The sequence below is a fragment of the Pan paniscus genome, chromosome 4 (genome assembly GCF_029289425.2).
Source record: "Pan paniscus chromosome 4, NHGRI_mPanPan1-v2.0_pri, whole genome shotgun sequence".
Lineage (NCBI taxonomy): Eukaryota > Metazoa > Chordata > Mammalia > Primates > Hominidae > Pan > Pan paniscus.
This window is the reverse complement of record NC_073253.2, coordinates 155,120,310-155,141,673: the sequence shown is the minus strand read 5'-3', so window position 1 is coordinate 155,141,673 and position 21,364 is coordinate 155,120,310. Positions and strand designations below refer to the sequence as shown.

Sequence of the window (21,364 nt, the reverse complement as noted above, 5' to 3'; positions counted from 1 at the left end):
GCAAAAAAGCAAATTTCAGGGAAGAATGCTTAGAATGCTTTGGATTTCTATTAAAAAAACCTCTGTGTGTGTGTTTTGGTATAGTTACAGCCAACAAAAAAATAAAATTTGGAAATCTGGGTGAGTATACACCAAACTGTTCATAGCTGTTATCTCTGGAATGTGTTTATGTGAACATTTTCACTTTGTATTTAAAATTCTTTTTGCAATGAACATTTTTGTTGTTTGTTTACTTTGAAACGGGTCTCCCCCTGTCATCCAGGCTGGCGTGCAGTGAAGTGATCATAACTTGCTGCAGCCTCAAACTCCTGGGCTCAAGAGATTCTCCTGCCTCAGTCTTCTGAGTAGCTGGGACTACTCAGTGTCACCAGGCCTGGCCAATTGAAAACTTTTTTGTAGAGATGGGATCTCCCCTAAGTTGCCCAGGCTGGTCTCAAAACCTTGGGCTCAAGTGATCCTCCTGCCTCAGCCTCCCAAAATGCTGGGATTACACGCAGGAGCCATTATGCCTGGCCTCAAATATTTCTTTGGTAATCAGAGAGAGAGAGAGAGAGAGAGACAAAGAGAAAGATTGAGGGAGAGACAAAGGTCAAAAATATAGGGATGGGAAAAGAGCTAGAAGAGGGCTAGTAGCTGGTAGACCTTCAAGCTGGGTCATGGCCTTTCTGGGCTCCAGCTTCTCCATGTACAAAACAAGGGGGTCGCATTAGCTACCAGGGCCCCCTCCTTCTCTGACTCTTAGCCTTGTGTTCAGCTTTTAGAGGTAGAATGGAAATTAGGGAAAAAGGTGCAGATATTTCTCCAGCCAGAGTTTCTTTGAGCCTAGGACAAACAGGCCACACAGAACTGAATCCTTCCTTCCTAAGCAGTAGATGAACCTGCTGGCTGGCAGAGAGGCACAGGTGTCTTAGGATGAAAGGCTCTACAAGAGAACAGGGACAATTTCCAGCCTTGGGGAATCAGATGGTAAAACACTGAGATTGGGCCACTTAGACCATTAGGCTCCATGCAGTCCCTTTCATCTCTCCTCTCAGCAGCTGTTCGCTGATTTCCCTGCCCTCTTCTTTCTGACTCATCCCTTTGTTCTGTCCTTTGGCTGGTGTGCATCAAAACTTTTCCTGCATCCAAACTGATATGACAGGTTAAGGTTATGTCGGGACCCCTGGATGGCTCTGTGTCACCTCTTGCTTGTTTGGCTCAGTCTGGCACACATTCCTCCCTGAGGAGGCCACATCTGGGACTCATACCTTCCTTGACACCCGCAGCCCTCAGGACTTCTCCAATACAGAGTGAATGACGCTGGTACACCATCTCCAGGGTGTCTTGTCTTCTCACCAGAGCCCTTTCTTGTCTTTCTGTATCCTGAAGGCTAAGCACATTGCCTGGCATCATAAATATTGTATAATGAAATGATTAGTCTTTGCTGCTGAATGCATGCCATTCTCCAGGTTCCAGCAAGATGAACCCTTATCTTGCTTCTCAGTCTAGGTCTACCGGCATGCCATAAATGACCCCAAAATTCCAGCCCTCAAAGTCTCCTTACAGCGGGGAAACCTTCCAGGTAGCAGTACAACTTGAAGATGTCCTGTAGGACACCCAGCTGGGTGGGCTTACTGTGGCCATACAAGAATGTTTTCTGAGAATCTCAATGATAAAAGGTCTGAATGTGTTCAGTGTTATTGCCTGTGCTGGCTACATATGGTAGCTTGGATGCCAGGTGGAGGAGGCCTTCCTACTCCTTGAAAGTTCGGTGAGATTGTCTCCTGTATCCCTTTCCCATAACCCTGGAAGTTCAAAATCCTCCCTTGGAGTCCCCCGATTCCTGTCGTAGGGCAGGGACACTACCTTCCTTGTGGCCTCTCCTGACTCATGGGCTCCATTTCCCTTGGTGGCCTCCTCTATTTGCACCACACAGAGGCAATGATTCCATAAGAGAAAAATCACTCATACCAAGCGCAATGGAGTGATTGTCCTCCTAAAATCCATTTGTTGAAGTCCTATCCTGCCACGTGATGGTATCAGGAGGTGGGGCCTTTGGGAGCTAATTAGGTCACGAGGGTGGAGCCCTCATGAATGGGATTCATACCCTTATAAAAGAGATCCCAGAGAGCTTCCTCCCCATCTTTATCCCGTGTAAGGCCACAACAGGAAGGCATCTGTCTGCAGCTTGGAAGAGAGCCCTCACCGGAACCTGACCATAGCAGCACCCTGATCTCGGACTTCCAGCCTCCAGAACTGTGAGGAATAAATTTCTGTTGTTGATAAGCCAACTGGTCTAAGGTACATTGTTACAGCAGCCGGAGCTGATTCAGACACCAAGCATGGAGGAGAACTATTGATGCGGATCTCGCTGACCCCCTCCTTGTCCATTCCCATCTCCGTTCCTCTCCCTTTCCCTCCCAGTTTGCTCCAGGAGTTCCAAATTCATATAAATGTCTTTTGTCACTTTTCGTATGTCTCTTTTCAGGCGAGCATTTCTGTCCTGTCTTCTGGCAGCTTTGGTGTCAGCCTTGTTGAGAGGCAGCCGGGGAGAGAGAGTTGGGAATGGTGATGGTAGAAAATGGCTTTCATTTTCTTTCTTTTTTTTTTTCACCAGCTCTTTTCACATAGATAAATGCTCCATTCTCAATTTGGCATAGGTTTTGGATTATCGCCCTCAGCAGGAGGTCCCCGAGCTTTGCTCCCCTTCACAGCAAGTCTGTATTGAACATCTCTTAGATGCCTGCATCTGAGCAAGGAGATTAACACTGATTCAGGAAGCAAGGAGATTTCACTAATTATTCAGTCCTCACAAGCCTCTGAGGTGGGCATAATTATTAGCCCATTTTATAGATGAAACAATGCCAGCTCAGCCTGATTAAGGAATTTGCTCAAGATTACACAGTGGTAGAGACAGGCTTCAATTTGAGGCCTGACCCAGAGCTACTGGCCCTTCCACACCCCAGTGCTGATTGCCACAGACTGGAGACTTGTGACTCCCTTGGAACACTCAGTGTGGGGGTGCCTAGAAGAAGATGGGGAGGTGCTGGTTACATGCAGGGATGGAGAGATGTGTGGTGGGGATAGTTTGGAAAGGAGGCATTATTTGACATTGCCACTATCTTTTTTTTTATTTTTTATTTTTCTGAGACAGAGTCTTATTCTGTTGCCCAGGCTAGAGTGCAGTGGCACGATCGGCTCACTGCAACCTCTGCCTCCCAGGTTCAAGTGATTCTCCTGCCTCAGTCTGCTGAGTAGCTGGGATTACAGGTGTGTGCTATCACTCCCAGCTAATTTTGTATTTTTAGTAGAGATGGGGTTTTGCCATCTTGGCCAGGCTAGTCTCGAATTTCCGACCTCAGGTGATCCACCTGCCTTGGCCTCCCAAAGTGCTGGGATTACAGATGTGAGCCACCACATCCAGCTCTTGACATTGTCACTTTCAAAGAACGTTCCTATAAAAGTGATTCCATATTCACGTTTTGAGGACATAGGAGCTGGAAGGGCAGGAAATAGCATCCCCCCTGTGTAACTGCAACAGGGCAAGTGTGTTTCAGAAAGCCTATAATGTAAGAAGGTTATTCAGCTCTTGAGAGGGGAGGCCTGGCTTCTTACGCAGTGTCCTGATTACAGAGAAGGTGGAGAATGTGTGCTGATTCTCACAATAATTAGAAATGGACTCTGTCTTTATGACAAAATTCAAAGAAAAATACAGAAGATAGTGGGGATCTGAATTTTATAACAATGACAATAAGAGTAGTTATCATGTACAGAGAGCTTATAGGTGGCAAGCACTGTAATAACCCCTAACATGCACCTCTCATTCATACCCAAAACAATTCTAGGTGGGAGATGCAATTAACTGCCCCCATTTTACAGATGTTGAAATTGACACTTATAAGAGAAGTAATTTACTCAGTCACGGAGCTATCTCAGTACAACCCATGAGCTCCTGCTCTCCCATGTGCTGCTGTTTTAACCCGGTGAGGCAGGCCACTAGGAAGCCAAGGACAGTAGTTTCCCCCTTATCCACAGTTTCGCCATCCATGCTTTCAGTTACCTGAGGTCAACTGCAGTCCAAAAATATTATATTACATACAATAAGATGCTTTGAGAGAGAGAGTGAGACCACTTTCAGATAGCTTTTATTACAGTATATTATTACAATCATTCTATTTTATTATTATTATTCTTAATCTCATACTGTGCCTAATTTATAAATTAAGCTTTATTGTAGATATGTATGCATAGGAAAAACATAGTGTATATAGGGTTAGGTACTATCTACGGTTTTAGGCATCCACTGGGGTTCTTGAAACATATCCCCCAAGAATAAGAAGGGCCTCCTGTACCAAAAGGCAATTTAAGAAAGTGTAGCAGATTACACAGGGGACTGAAAAGTGTAGGGGATAAGCGTTTGACTGTGAATACACTAGTTTTCAGATGACTCATTTTCCCAGCCAAATCCAGGAGAAACTGTAATAATTTAGAATTGAAAAGTCATCCTTTTGCCATCTCCAGGCCTTGTGAAAGTAAGTTCTGGGCCTCCAAGAAGGTGGAGGGAGAAGAGATGCCTAACTCAAAAATCCTTCCATGATCTGTGGACGAGCAATGCCAGCAACAAAAGTGAGAGGACAGAGCAAAGAGTGAGTTTTCAAAGGATGGAAAATATAAGCAGGGATGAAAAGATAGAACTAAGCCAGACAATAAAAGGGCACAACAGCCCTTGTTCCCCTCACCACTCTGCTCCGTATTTCTGACTAGGATGAGGTGGTTTTGTGCACAGTGAGACCCCAAAGGTGGCTATGGGTGGGTAGCCAGGCCAGGGCAGCTCAGGTTCCGGCCCGAGGAGCAGACTGCATTCTTTGCCCCTGTTTCACAGTGGTCTCGTCTATCCATCCAGACCGTGCTAAATTCTCCACTAGGGGCTCTCTGCTCCTCCCGTTCGACAGACAGCTACATCTTCTTGTGCATTGCCAGCTGCATCCCCAAGACACCGTGGTGAAGGTGAAGGCTGGAGTCAACGGATTTGGATGTATTGGGCACCTGCTCACCAGGGCAGCTTTTAACTCTAGTAAAGTGGATATTGTTGCCATTAATGACCCTTCATTGACCTCAGCTACATGGTTTACATGTTCGAGTATGATTCCACCCATGGCAAATTCCATGGCACTGTCAAGGCTGAGAAAGGGAAGCTTGTCATCAATGGAAATCCCATCACCATCTTCCAGGAGCAAGATCCCTCCAAAATCAAATGGGGCGATGCTGGCGCTGAATATGTTGTGAAGTCCACCAGCGTCTTTCACCATGGAGAAGGCTGGGGCTGACTTGCAGGGAGGAGCTAAAAGGGTCATCATCTCTGCCCCCTCTGCTGATGCCCCCATGTTCGTGATGGGCATGAACCACAAGAAGTATGACAACAGACTCAATATCGTCAGCTATGCCTCCTGCACCACCAACTGCTTAGTGCCCCTGGGCGAGGTCATCCATGACAACTTTGGTATTGTGGAAAGATTCCAGAACACAGTCCACGCCATCACTGCCACCCAGAAGATTGTGGATGGCCTCTCTGGGAAACTGTGGTGCGACAGCTGCGGGGCTCTCCAGAACATCACCCCTGCCTCTACTGGCACTGCCAAGGCTGTGGGTAGGGGTCATCTCTAAGCTGAACAAGAAGCTCACTGACATGGGCTTCTGTGTCCCCATCACCAACGTGTCAGTCATGGACCTCACCTGCCGTCTGGAAAAACCTGCCAAATATGATGACATTAAGAAGGTGGTGAAGTGAGCATTGGAGTGTCCCCCCAAGGGCATCTGGGGCGACACTGAGCACCAGGTTGTCTCCTCCGACTTCAACAGAGACACCCACTCCTCCACCTTTGATGCTGGGGCCGGCATTGCCCTCAAAGACCATTTTGTCAAGCTCATTTCCTGGTATGACAATGAATTTGGCTACAGCAACAGGGTGGTGGACCTCATGGCCCACATAGCCTCCAAGGAGTAACACCCCTGGACCACCAGCCCCAGCGAGAGCATGAGAGGAAGCGAGAAGCCCTCACTGATGGGGAGTCCCTGCCACACACAGTCCCCCATGACACTGAGACTCTCCCCTCCTCACAGTTTCCATACAGACCCCCTGAAGAGGGAGGGGCCTAGGGAGCCCCACCTTGTCATGTACTATCAATAAAGTCCCCTGTGCTCAGCCAAAAAAAGAAAAAATTCTCCACTAGGGTCACCCAAAAGGGCAGATCACTTAAGCTTGCTAATTCCTCTGTCCGCCTCCTTCCTTGCAAGCTGGAACCAGATGTTTCACCCCTAATCCTGAAATGTCACTGAGCCTCAATGGATTATTACAGAAAACTTCCCTGATGGATCATTACAAAAAACTGCCCCATTCCTCCCAGGGAGCACGTGCTCTGGTCAAGGAGGGCTCACAGAAAGATCTGCCTGGCACAACAGCGTTCAGAGCAGATGGACAGGCGAGGCCCTGGACCTCACTCTCTCTTCCCTGCTTGCCCTGATCCACTGCTTGTGACAGGAGGGGAGTGGGTAGGGTTGGTGGAGGTTTGACTTATCTGGGACGAGGCTTTGCAAGCCATAAAGGAGCAGGATGCAAGAGGACATAATGAAAAACGCCAGCGTGTGAAGAAGTGCATTTGGCAAGAGAATCCAACACTTATTCTTCTGAGGCTGCTGAAGTGCACAAATGGAGGCAGGCTGGTGCCGGCCGGTCCATCTGCTCTGAGATCTTGCTGATCTTAGTGGAGGACAGCATGACCTCAGGAGAGAGTCTTGACCTAGTACCTCCTACCACATGGCAAATACACTGTTATAGTGCCTGGGCATTTCATTCCAGTGTCTCCTGATCTGGTTTCTTATGCTTCAGGATTGTTTAAAAGAACAATCTGGCAAGACCAGCATTTGAAGAATGAGTGTATTAGTCCTGCTTTTAGTTTTAGTTTTCATGTTGTTGATGCATCAATCCTCTGGCAAGCCCAGAAGTTCTTAATGGTGTTTGTGAGCCACTGAAAAATAAGAGGTTATTTGATGTGCATATGTACATTTTCTGCGTAGCTGTTTCATAGCTTCCCTCAGATTTTCAAAAGCGCCCATGTACCAAAAAAAGAATAAGAGCCATTGATTTAGAGAAAATCACTGTTTTGATCAGGAACCATGTTGCATGCATGCTCTAAAAGCGTGAACGAGCTATCAGAAGATTGGGCTTCATTTTTCCCTAATGAACAATACAAATTGAGTAGTACCCCATGTTGATGATGATGTGAATGAATGGGCATTCATACATTGAGGGTGGGAGTATAAATTGGAATATGCTTTCTGGAGGGTAATTGAGTAAGGTGATTCAAAAGCCTTACAGTTTTATGTATTTAGTTTCCCTGAAATTACAATTTTAAGAATTTGTCTTAGTGGTTAAGTGTGCTAGCTCTGCAGTCAGGCTGACTTGAATTAAATTTTAACATCACTACTTATTATCTATGTCACTGTGGGTAAGTTACTTAACCTCTCTCTAGGACTCAGTTCCCTCATCTATAAAATGGAGATAATATTATTTATCCATAGGGTTCTTGGAAGGGTTAAATGAGATAATACATGTAAAACACTTAGTACAGTATCTGAGACAAAATAAATACTCAATAAATGTTATTATTTAGATACAAGGATTTTATTGGCACATTATTTATCATAACTAAAAATTGGAAACAACCCCAAATATTCAACATAAGTGACTGGCTTAATGACACATACAATTCAACCAGTAAAAATTAACTCAGTGAATATGATTAGAAACGTGTTCATAATACGTCAAGAGACAAAGAACAGGTTACAAAATAGTACATTTGATATGCCATAGAAAAGTGGCTGAATAAATATGTTTTCAACATTTCAGTGGTTATGTTTAAGGGGTGGCTTTTTATTATCTTTTTTTGTTTTTCTGATTCTTTTAAATTTTCTACAATGAAAACACGCATATAACTTCTTGTAATAAAACGTAACTAACCCAATAAAAGTTACTTTTTGAAAACATGATGACTGATTTCTGTTGAAAAACGCTTTGTGGCTTTGAATCATCATTTCTGTGAAGGTTCCTTTCTTCATGTTGAAATGAGAGTTATATTTTCTTTCCTTGTTGAGATACCAGGAAACTCAAATGAAAGGGTGAGCATAAAGTGCTTTGTGAAGGGCAGTGCATAGCATGTGTGAAAAGGCCCAGCTTCTTAACCTGCGGAGCTTTCACAAAATAATCTGTGCTGTAATGCAGGAAGACTCCGGAAGCCCTGTTGTCCGAACTTGGAGAACATGCCTCCAGCCCTGGGTCAAAGTCCTGTTATGATTAACTCCAGGGAACTGGTATGGATTGAGGATGAAGGTACAGAGACTTTCAGCTATGAAAATCGGTCTGCAGTCAGGATTCCAAGTTTAATCTCTGTGAAACCGATGGGCCAGTGTGGCCATGCTTACTAATTAGACAGCAGCAATGTAATTGATCAAATCAATTCCCTTCATGACGCAAAGCCAAAGAATCCAGGGACAGCTTGAGCTTGGAAGAGCTTGCAGAAAGCCAGAGAATGTGAATCCCTCTCCCAGAGATGTTAACGTGGTTAATCTAAATTTTTGTGCTAATTGCTGGCTCCTTTCTCAAAAACGGATAATATGGTGATGCAATGTAGCTCCCGTGTCCCTCACGTGGCCAGACTCTAGGCTGGAGAGATTTAAATTGTGCTCATTCATTTCTTTCCTGGATTTACAGCAAGCATTCAACGTCTTCAAGCTTAAAGAGCCTTTGCTTTCTGGAAAGAAGCAAAGTCATAGCCAGGTCCCCCATTTCATTTATGAATAGCTTTAGCGTTAATTTGAAAGCCAGTGTATTGAAAAAAAGAATGTAAAAGGGAAACCATTAAAAGAAATGAGGCTTATTGCAACAACCAAGTATTGAGGCCAATACTTCAATCTATTTCATGCAGATCAAATGAAAAAAAATGTTATAGAGGCTGCATTGGTTGAGTGAAATAAGCATGGGATTTGGTGGCAGACAGAGCTAGTTGCAAGCTCAGCTCTGCCACTTATGAGCCCTGAGAACTTGGGTCAATTATTTTACCTTTCTGAGCCATGGTTTTCTTTTCTTTTCTTTTTTTTTTAAGATGGAGTTTCACTCTGTTGCCCAGGCTAGAGTGCGGTGGTGCGATCTCGTATCATTGCAACCTCTGCCTCTCAGGTTCAAGCAATTCTCCCTGCCTCAGCCTCTGGACTAGCTGGGATTACAGGCATCCACACCACACCTGGCTAATTTTTCTATTATTTAGTAGAGATAGGGTTTTGCCATGTTGGCCAGGCTGGTCTTGAACTCCTGACCTCAGGTGATCTGCCCACCTCGGCCTCCCAAAGTGCTGGGATTACAGATGTGAGCCACCGTACCCAGCTAACTATGGTTCTCTTATTTGTACAATGGAAACAATTATGCCATCCTCAAAGGGTTGTGAAGATTAAATAAGATAACATACTGAAACACCTAGCTCACTGCTAGGGACATCATAAGTGCTCAGTAAATATTAGTTCTCCACCAGTGTCTTGTCTTCTGGACAAAGCCCTGAAATCATGTCTTTGTTCTATGCTGCAAACTCATGTGTCGTGGTCCTACACTCTGTGCCATTGGATTCCAGATGATTCTAGATAAGGTAACCTGCAGTCTTTCCAGAATCTATGCCATGTTTATGTATGAGCTCTGATTCTTAAGAGAGGGAACAATAGAATCTAAGCATATTCAATATTATACTATAATTTTAATTGTTTTCATAATATATATCACAGAATACAAAATTCAAATCATTGTGGCTGGTAGTATCAGAAATCTCTGATTGCAGAAGGCATGCAACTTTTGGTTTAGAAAAAGAGGTCATGAGATAAGCAAGACTGAGAATATGGATTTACAGCACGTCATTCTGGCAAAACATGTGACAGACACACACTTGGAATGCCAGAGATGGACTGGAAGGAGAAATGGGGAGGCTTTGCGGGTACTGGTAATCTTTTCTTTCTTATTTTGGTGCTGCTTACCGGGATGTGTTCATTTTGTGAATATTGACACGGCCATCCCTTCTGATTGGTGCTCTTTTCTGTATGCATGTCATACTTCAATAAAAAGTTTATTTAAAGAGAAATAAATGTCACACAGTTTGTATGCATTCAGCATGAGGTGGGATAAATCCTGGAGAAGCCTCATGTCAATTTACCAGGGAATTCTCTGTAAATCCCGGATCAGGCTTTTTCCTGGATGGTCTAGATTTTTATAGGTAAGAACAGAATGCAATCCAAAGTTACCATCATCTCTTCTGGAGCACGGCCTCAGCCTCACAACTGACCTCCCTGTCTCTACCCTTAAGCCTCTACAATCCATCCTCCACTTACCCAATGAAGTCTTTAAAAACAGAAATCGGGCCGGGCGCGGTGGCTCACGCCTGTAATCCCAGCACTTTGGGAGGCCGAGGTGGGTGGATCACAAGGTCAGGAGATCAAGACCATCCTGGCTAACATGGTGAAACCCCATCTCTACTAAAAATACAAAAAATTAGCCAGGCATGGTGGTGGGCGCCTGTAGTCCCAGCTACTTGGGAGGCTGAGGCAGGAGAATGGCGTGAACCCGGGAGGCAGAGCTTGCAGTGAGCCGAGATCGCGCCACTGCACTCCAGCCTGGGCAACAGAGCAAGACTCCATCTCAAAAAAAAAAAACAAACAAAAAAACCCACCAGAAATCGGATTACATTATTTCCCTTTCCAAAACCCTCCCATGATTTTCAATAGCATTTAGAGAAAATGCTAACCTTTCTATCATGACCTACAAGGCCTCACAGGATATCCATGCTTCCTTCCTGTCTGACATCATCTGCCACCTCTCTCCTCCTCCTTCTGTGCAGTCCAGCACTCTGGCTGCCATTTTCCATGTCACTCATGTCAAATGCATTCCTATCTCAGGGTCTTTGCATTTACTGTCCTTGCTGCCTGGAATGCTTTCCCCCAGATTCCTGCAGGGCTGGCTCCTTCTAGTCACTCAAGCCCATGATCTCAACAAGCAGCTTTCTCTCCTTTTTCTTTCCTTATTTTTATTTATTTATTAATTTTTTAGACAGAGTCTCACTCTGTTGCCCAGGCTGGAGTGCAATGGTGCAATCTGGGCTCACTGCAACCTCCACCTCCCAGGTTGAAGCAATTGTCCCACCTCAGCCTTCATGCCACCGTGCCTGGTTAATTATTGTATTTTTGGTAGAGACAGGGTTTCACCATGTTGGCCAGATTGCTCTCAAATTCCTGACCTCAAGTGATCGTCTTGACCTCCCAAAGTGCAGGGATTATAGGCATGAGCCACCGCACCCGGCCCTCTTTTTTCTTAAAATTAATTATTTTCTTTTTCAATCAGCTTCCTCAGGTTGAGCTCATGCTCTTTCTTGATCATCACCACCCTGCTCCTCTCTAGCACACCACTCCATCATATTTCCTCTATAGTACCTGCAATTATCTGATATCACATGCTTATTTATAGGTACGATTTGTCCATGCCCACCCCTCAGGACTGTAAGCTTCATGGAGGCAGTGGCTTTGCCTGTTTTTTTCACTCTTGTATCTGCAGTGCCTTGAAGAGTACTCAAGACAGAGAAGGTACTTAATAGATATCTGGCTGTGTGATCTTTACAAGCCTCTCACTGTCTGAATTTCAATTTCCATATCTGTAAATTTAGGCTAATAACAAGCTTCTCCCCCCACCCGCCATCTCCCCCAGGGTTGTTGTAAAGATTGAAGGAGGTAACATATATGAGGCACTTAGCACAGTGCCTGGCACATGGTAAATGGTGGCTGTGTTCCCTGGGTGCTAATTGTAAGGCATTGTTAGTTTCTCTCATTCATTCATCATGAGCAAGCAATCATCTTTTATTAGTGGCCCTTTGACAAAATGGTAACACAGCCTGTCGAGAGACCAGGTTTCACAGCATCATTCTGATGTTTCTTTGGCTAAGTGTTAGCCTTTCTCTGTGTGATGTACAATAATTAACTGATTAACAGAGACCTTGTGCTACTTCAGATCATTCTTTAAAAGGCACTGCAGATGGAATTTGTATCTAGAATAATGAGTAGCCTGCAGGACACTGCACCATGGTCAGACAGGTAATAAACGAAAGCACAGGAGCACGACACTCTGGCCAGGAGCCAGTGGCCAGCGAGAAAGCTGATAGCCACGGCTCTCCACTGTGACAAATGGGGCCATTTGTTCCTGGGGCATCCTGAGTAAATTGGTGTCTTTAGAAGAGTTTTGTTAAAAAACAAAAAAACTCTGCATGAAAGGTTCAGAAGGAAACAGGGCCTGCCACATTAAGAATCTGAGTTCGTAAAGGTGAAAATGGTCTCTGTAAGATGTGATATAAATAAATGAGCAAATCTTGGGTAAGGTACCTCATTGAATGGTAAAGAGGTATTGGTTTTAAAGGAAGAGAGAACCAAGAAGAATAAAACTGGGGAGTGAGAATGTGTGTGTGTGTGTGTTTGTGTGTGTGTGTGTGTGTGTGTGTGAGAGAGACAGAGAGAGAGAGAGAATGAGAGCCAATTGTGGTAGTCAGTCAGTCACCCAGGTAACAATATACTGATTGGAAAGAAATCATCACAAAATTTTAGTTACAAAATGAGAAAATGTTTCATCGTGTTCCTTTAAAATTTTATCTTTTCTTCCTATGATCTGAGGAAGAAAAGATTGGGAAAAAAATCAAATGAAAAGCAAACCTCTTTCTCTCCCCAACCCCTGAAATCCCCTAAGTAGGCCACACACAGTATTCTCAATCGTCTCAGTGGAGGCTCAGCCTACAGCAAGCATAAAAGAATTTTGAGGCTTTACCTAGATAGATCTGGTTAGGGAGAGATGCTGACGGGTTACACAGGGTAGAAGTCATTAGACTAACGATCTTTAATCAGGTTGGAGCTGTGGAGTTAGGGACATTCATGTGTGGCATTCTTTCATCAGGGTCTTAAACTAGAGGAACTGGCCCCGTGGGTTTACTTTCAGCCCTAGAGAGTTCAGAGCTAAGCAAAGTTTAAGAGTAAGTTTGTTTCTCTGGGAGAATATGAGAGCTCGATTTACAAACAGAAAAAGTACCTCATTATAGTTAGGTAGTTTATAATATTGAAACTTGTTCTGTATTATATTTCTCTTTATCCTCCACTGAGATGATCTAATTTATTTATTTTTAGTTTTCATTTTTCGTTGTTTTTTTTTTCTGAGACAGAGTCTTGCTCTGTCACCCAGGCGGGAGTGCAGTGGTGCAATCTCGCCTCACTGTAACCTCCACCTCTTGAGTTCAAGTGATTCTCCTGCCTCAGCCTCCCGAGTAGCTGAGAATACAAGTGCACGCCACCATGCCCGGCTAATTTTTGTATTTTTAGTAGAGACGGGGTTTCACCATGTTGGCCAGACTGGTTTCGAACTCCTGACCTCAGGTGATCCGCCCACCTTGGCCTCCCAAAGATGATCTAATTTATGTTTTTATTTTAATAAAGAAAGAATTACAAATTATTAATTACACATGTAATAAATGAATACTTTTTCTTTTAAAAATTAAGAACAATTTTTTTTGACTACCATCCCTAATTTCGTATCCCTCCTTTATGGGGAACTATTTTCATCTTTTCGGTGTATTACCTTCCAGTTTTTTTCTATGTATTTCCATACACATACTCATAGAAAATAGAATATTTGGGATTTAAAGAATGTAACATTTCATACTATATGCAATGCTCTGAAACTTGTTTCTCCCCCCAACAATTTGTCTTTTTTGTGTGTTTGTAGAGATGAGGGTCTCACTGTGTTGCCCAGGCTGCTCTGGAACTCCTGGGCTCAAGTGTTCCTCCCGCCTTAGCCTCCCAGAGTGGTGGGATTACAGGTGTGGCCAGCCAACAATTTATCTTAAAGATCTTTCTTAATTAGTATCCAGATCTAATTCATTCCTTCTAACTGCTGTATCACAGTCCACTGTATGAATGTGTGAGAGTTTATTTCCTTACCTGCTTATGGATAGACTTTTAGGTTGTTTCCCAATTAGAACAGTACTTTTTTTCAAAAAGTCATATTGAGCTATATAATTCCCATACCATAAATTTACCCTTTTAAGTGTACAATTTAGCAGTTTTTAGTAATTCACAAAGTTGTACACCAACCCCACTATCTAATTACAGAACATTTTCATCACCCCCTAAAAAAACCCAGTATCCGGCCGGCCATGGCAGCTCACGCCTGTAATCCCAGCACTTTGGGAGGCCGAGGTGGGCAGATCACAAGGTCAGGAGATCAAGACCATCCTGGCTAACACGGTGAAACCCCGTCTCTACTAAAAATACAAAAAATTAGCCGGGCATGGTGGCGGGCGCCTGTAGTCCCAACTACTCGGGAGGCTGAGGCAGTAGAATGATGTCAACCTGGGAGTTGGAGCTTGCAGTGAGCCAAGATCGCGCCACTGCACTCTAGCCTGGGCTACAGAGTGAGACTCCGTCTCAAAAAAAAAAAAAAAAAGAAACCCAGTACCCATTAGCAGTCATCTCATTTCCCCTTCTCCTCAGTCTCTGCGAACATTCATCTACTTTCTCTCTCTGTGCATTTGCCTATTTTGGACATTTTGTTTTAATAGAATTATATGACAAAATGTGACCTTTTGTGTTTGGCTTCTTTCCCTTAGCGTATCGGTTTCAAGGTTCATCTGTGTGGTAGCATGTGTCCATACTTTGTTCTCTTTTCTTTGGCCAAATAACATTCCATTGTATGGATATACCACATTTTGCATATCTGTTCTTCAGCAGATGGACATTTGAGTTATTTCCTTCTTTCGGCCATTATGAATAATGCTGCTGTGAACATCTGTGTGCAAGTTTTTGTGTGAGGACATGTTTCCAATTCTCTCCTGTGTATACTAGGAGTGGGACTGCTGGGTCATTAGGCAACCCTTTGTTTAACTTTTGAGGAACTACCAAACTGTTTTTCAAAGTGGCTGTGCCCTTCTACATTGCCATAAATGTGAGTTTTTAGAACAAGAACAAGGAAGAACATGTTCATGGGCCAAATGGATGTGTTTATTCTTGAGACATCTCAGCCATATTTGGAACAAGCTGAAAAACACCTCAGCACTGTCCAGCAGAACTTTCTGTGATGACGAAAACGTTCTAAATCTGTGCTGTCCAATATGGCAGTCACTAGCCACATGTAGCTGTTTAACACTTGCAAGGTGACTCCTGTGGCCAAGGAACTGCATTTTTAATTTTAATTAATTTAAATATGATTACACTCATGTGTCCAGTGGCTACTGTATCGGATAGCACAGTACTTATTCTCTCCTGTGTGTAAAGACTGACAGTACCCAAGAGGTCCCCATAAAGTTATCAGAGAAGTGATCCACCTTCTAGTATGCACCTTGCAACTCCAAGTTAGCTCTTGTCACAGACAACACAGAGAAGAAATTCAGAGATTGTGATGCGTTAAATCAGAATTGTACCACATTGAAATTCAGGTAACTCCCAACTTTTGCTGAGTTATGCTTGGAAAGCTGGCATTTCATGTATCTCCTTTTAGCTCACCAGTTTAAAGAACTGTCTTTATATTGTTTTGTTTCTTTGTACAAGAGCAATTCATGCTCACTACAGAGAAGCAGGAAAAGAAAATAAAAACTACCACAGATAATTGCTGCTAAAATCTTGAGGGGGAGTGTGTGTGTATGTGTAAGTGTGTGTATATGCATGTGTGTGTGTATGCATTTGTGTGTGTGTATATATACTGTTAAAGAAAATGTTATTTAATGATCCTTCTTAAAGCACAGTAAAGAAGACTTTATTTAGAACCATTGAGATAGGTTTAGGAACTACTGCAATGGGCTTTGCAGTGGGGGAGACAAACTGGGCTCAACTGTGAATATAGAATAAGCAAGAGGGAATTTATGGCCAAGGAGCAGGGTTGGGGGCAGTGGATGGAAAATTACTAAGATAAAACATCAGGAGTAAGGGTGATTCTGGCTAAATCGAACTAACAGGGTTCTTGCTGAAGGCAGGCCAGGGTAATCACATGTCACTTGGGGGGATACTGGAGGATAAGAGGCCTGATCAGATATTGAGAGTGATTAGATATTGAGGTTGATTAGATATCGATGTGGGTGGTTCTTTCTGAACTGACTCACCATGGTTCTTCCTAAAACTGGGTTTTACAAAGAAGTGCACAGATAAGTCTAGAAGAAGATTCAGGAGCTAGACTAAAGTTTGGTCAAGCAAAGTCTTTGCCAGTACACACAGAATTCAACTATATTTCAGCTTTGGTAGAAGAGCAGAAGTGACATTGGAATCAATCTTTTTCCATCCTCACAGTTCCTCTTCACAGCTCTGATCAGATTTCATTCACTTACTGAGTTGTCCCTGTGCCAGGCCCATGCTAGGTGAGAGCCAGTCTCCTGGGAGAGATGGACATCAAGAAGCCCAGTGTGACAAGGCTCTGATGGGCATGGAGTGAGGACAGAGATCACACAGACAGTAGCCACTGCCTGGGGAATCGTGGAAGACAGCAAAGGAGACATTAAATTTGAGCTGGAGGAATTCACAGTGCACAGGAGAGAAGGAAGGGTGTTACAGGCAGAGGGAATTGCACTGGCAAAGGCTTGGGGCGTGATAGAGCCAGGTGTGTTCAGGGAAGGGAGACTGCTCCTGTGTGGCTGGAGGAGCAATAGCAGGGGCCACGTGTGATTGCCTGCCTTACTGTCTATTAATTCTCTTATCACCCCAACAAGGTAAGTAAAATGTCATCTCTGTCTTACAGGCAGAAAAAATGAGAGCTGAGAGAAGTTAAGTAACTTGCCTGAGGTTGCACAGCTAGTGAGGGACAGGGCTGAGATTCTGATCTGTTTGAGCACAAAGCCCTATCTTGGGAGATGGGGTAGGTTAGATTCCAATTGCGAAGAGTCTTTTCTGTCACACTCAGAAGTTCAGAAGTCACCCTGGGGTAATTCAGCAGGGTACCAGCTTGAGCGGATCTGTGCTCTAGGAAGATCTTTGCAAAGACAGTTTGTAAGCAGGTCAGCAATTTACCTTGGGCTGAACTATCCTCAGTGCATTGTGCGCGCGCGCGCGCACACACACACACACACACACACACACACACACACTCTCTCTCTCTCTCTCTCTCCTTCAAAGAAAGGAGCCTCTGAGAATCCAGCACTCTTTGTTTCCCTCTTCCTTCTCAAATGAAAACCAGTAGCTCTGAGTTCTATGTTTATTCCAGATCACAGTGGAAGAAGACTAGAGGGGCTGGGGACACTGCCCCTTGCTGAGGGACCTTGGACTAATCGCTTCTCACACGGCTTCAGTTTTCTTATCTGTAAAATGAAGTTCTTGGCATTTCCACCTTTACATGCCCTTTCCATCTTTAAAATTGTCTGATTCCTAAGAGTGGTGGGACCTATTAAGGGATTTCACTCTGGCCACGTCCTGTGACTTTTGGAAAGCTAAGATAGGTTCGGACTGGCTGCCCCCAAATTTAGATAGAGTCTCTTAGCATTTCCTGCATAAGGCCAGAGACTGGATTTTCTAGGCATCGCTGAGGACTTAAGAGTCTTCTTTGGTTTTCAGGCTAGGCCAATGGCCGCAAATAACCTAATTAGGACCTCGCAAGCAGCTTGCCCAGTGAAGGCTAATTTAATTAGGGTCTTCTTAGTTGTTATAACTACTTTTTAATGAAGCTTTATTACATTCAACTACGGAAATCCTAAGCAATTGTATTAAATGTTGGCAAATGACCCATTAGTCTTTGATTTCACTTCTTTTTTTGCATTGTTCACATCGATCCTGAGATTCAGATGCCTGTAGTTCATTTTTCCACTTTGAAGCCAGGTGCAGCCTTGAAGGCATATTTTCTGTTCTAGTCTCATTACCCATTCTCTGGGATTCCCCATCCACTTACGCTAATGATATGATATTGGAGTGATATGTGGGGTGGAGAAAGGCTAGGAAATCTCCCCCCAGTGGTCTTCCATATTCCCTAACGTTTCCATCATTAATCACTCCATGGTTGGAAGACTTTGAGGATAAGGGCCCCTGGTTGAAATGCAGATGTCATTTTGGAGGCAAATGCAGAAAACCATTATTATGAATTAACACCTGAGGATTAGCTCATCATATTACCTAATTGGTCAATACAAGATACTCCAACAGAATGGATTCTGGATGGAGTTTTGATAGTTGCTGGTGTGTAGAGGAGGATGAAAGAAAACCAAGAGTTAATTCATTTCTGCTGTGCAACAGTCACTGGGCTAGATATGTTCACATATATTATCTCATTTAATTCTTTTAACAACCTTGATATGAATGTATTATTATCACTGATAATAAGAAGAGAAGAGTCAGCTTCAAAATCACACAGCTAGTAAGAGGAAAAGCCTAGGAGAGCACTGAGGTGTGGGAAGCTTTGGCCTCCAGTGGGGCAGTGTCATGACCTGGGGGGTTAACAACTTCAGAGGATTGCCTGACGCCAGGCAAACCCCAGGACCAGTGACTATGGGTCACTAAAGACAAACTTGACAGGGCTCACAACTTGGCCTGAGCAGTGCTGATCTCTTTTGTTCTGTTTCTTTTCATCCTCAATGGGCAGTGTGATGTCATAGTACGATGTCATCATTAAGAGACTAGGATCTGGGCCAGGCATGGTGGCTCACACCTGTAATCCCAGCATTTTGGGAGGCTGACGTGGGAGGATCACGAGGTCAGGAGTTCGAGACTAGCTTGGCCAACATGGTGAGACCCCCGTCTCTACTAAACTGCAAAAAATTAGCCGGGCACGTGGTGCGCGCCTGTAGTCCCAGGTACTCGGGAGGCTGAGGCAGGAGAATTGCTTGAACCTGGCAGGCAGAAGTTGCAGTGAACCGAGATCGCACCATTGCACTCCAGCCTGAGCAACATGGCGAGACTCCTGAGACTCTGTCTCAAAAAAAAAAAACAAAAAAACAAAAGAGAGGCTAGGATCTGGCATGAGGCCGACTGAGATTCACATATCCTGGTTCCAGCCTTTTTGTGCAGGTATGACCCTGGGCAAGTTGTTTAAACTCCCTAAGCTGTGGTTTTCTCATCGGGAAAGGAGATAATAGCAACTTCCTCATAATCTGCTGGGAGTTATGGAATATGTGCCAAGCATCTGACACCAGGCAAGTGCCAGCGAGCAGGGATTCCTCCACATCTGAGCTGGTGTTGGAGTGCTTCATGGCTATAGTGGGAAAACAGGAAATACACATACAGGGAACTTCAGGTCTGTTCTTATTAGGCTGGTGGTTCTTAAACTTAAGTATGCATCAGTAGTACCCAGAGGGCTTGGGAAAACCCAGACTGCTTGGGGTGCACCTCCAGTTTCTGATTCAGTTGTTCTGCGGTGGGATCTAGGATTTGTCATCTATAACAAGTTTCTGGGTGATGTCAATGCTGCTGCGCTGAGGACCCCACTTGAAGACCCGCTGGATAAGGCCACTCACAGTGGATGCTCTCTGACAACACAGTCAGCAGCTCCAGGACAGAGTGTTCCAAGTCCACCTGAGACTGGGGTGAGTCAGAGAAGCAGAGCTCTGGCTGTTTTCCTCTTTCCCATTTTCTACCCTGCCTCTGTGGCTTCCTGAGTCCTTGAGAGCCAGTCCTTGTGAACAGGGGCCAAAAATATTCTCTTAATTTTGATGCCTTATTTATTTATTTACAGCCACGCCAGTTCCTGGGCCTGCTTAGGTTGAAGGGATTTTTTTTTGTGGTTTGAATAAACTAATTTTTTGGCTAAAAGCACTGATACAATTTGTTTTTCACGGAGAGCAAAGAGAAGTTAGGCTCCAAGTAACAACTTCCAATTAATCTATCAGTCTGAAAGTTTACATTTTTAATAGGCTTATCATTTTGATTTAACAAATGGTATAGACATCCACAGACATGCAGAAAAAACAGTGCTTGCTGTCCATCATTCTTTTCATCAAGAAGGTGCAACTCACTGGATACCAGTGAGATAATTTATGTAAAATTGTTTAACACAATGTCTTTCAAAGAACAAATTATAATAATTTATGTTATTGTGTTTACTGAACAAATGTTCATTGAGCCCTTATAAAGTGACAGAATGCTTGATGTCAGGTTTTCTCCACTGCAACAATGATTGACATGTTGGGTTGGGTAATTCTTTGTTGTGGGAGATCTCCTCTGCATTGTAGGATGTTTAGCAGCATACCTGGCCTCTCCCAGTTAATGCCAGTAGCACCCCCAGTGTGACAATAAAAAATGTCTCCTGACATTGCTAAACGTCCCCTGGGGAAAAATTGCTGTTGGTTGAGAACTACTGATTTACATGAATAGTCTTATTTCATCTTTGCAACACCCAACAAAATTAGCTGTTGTTTGTTTATTTTAGAGATGGGAGAAAAGAGGATCACAGAGTTGAGCAATTTGCTGAAGGCCACACAGGTAGTAAAGAAGCAGGAGTGGAGTTTGAACCCAGGACTGACAAGCCAGAGCCTCAGTCTCGACCACTATTCTTGCTTCTTAAGAGTATACATTTAAGAATGTATAGAAGAGGCTAGGTGCGGTGGCTCACGCCCGTAATCCCAGCACTGTGGGAGGCTGAGGTGAGCGGATCACTTGAGATCAGGAGTTGGAGACCAGCCTGGCCAACATGGCGAAACCCTGTCTCTACTAAAAATACAAAAATTAGCTAGGTGTGGTGATGCATGCCTGTAATCCCAGCTGCTAGGGAGGCCAAGGCCTGAGAATGGCTTGAACCCAGGAGGTGGAGATTGCAGTGAGCCGAGATTGCGCCACGGTTCTCCAGCCTGGGTGACAGAGCGAGACCCTATCTCAAAAGAAAAAAAAATTGTAGAGAAGAAAGTCCATTCGATCACAGACATTGTGGTAATTGCCTTTGGGAAGGAGAGAGGTGAATGAGATGAGGGGTGGGGCGCCTTTTATATATATTTGTAACATTTTTATTTCTTAAAAGAAGATGTATAGCAAATTCAGCAACATGTTAAATGTGGATGGAAGACTCATGGGTGTCCCAAATTACTTTTGTACTTTTTGGAATGACTGAAATATCACAAATCTAAATATTGAAACAATTTTAAAAAGAGAGAAACATGACCGTAAATGTTAGGTAAAGTCATCTGCTATTTTTGACCATGTGAACATCATACCTGGCACTCTAAAAAAACTTTAGCTTTCTACTCTTTTGCCCTTTTCTAACAGACGATTTTCCCAACTATTCAGTGAGAAGGAACCCATCTCATTTTTGTTTCCTCAAAACACATAGCCCATTCATCGAATTTGTCATGATCATAATATTAACAGGTACTTA

General features: G+C 43.8%; 1 protein-coding gene and 1 pseudogene across 1 annotated transcript in view; one reads left to right on the top strand and one right to left on the bottom strand.

The window, feature by feature from the left end:
- ADRA1B (adrenoceptor alpha 1B) overlaps nucleotides 1-21,364 on the bottom strand; it is a 56,667-nt gene that overhangs the window by 16,562 nt on the left and 18,741 nt on the right. The window lies entirely within an intron of this gene.
- On the top strand, nucleotides 5,062-6,378 carry LOC103786165 (glyceraldehyde-3-phosphate dehydrogenase-like; annotated as a pseudogene).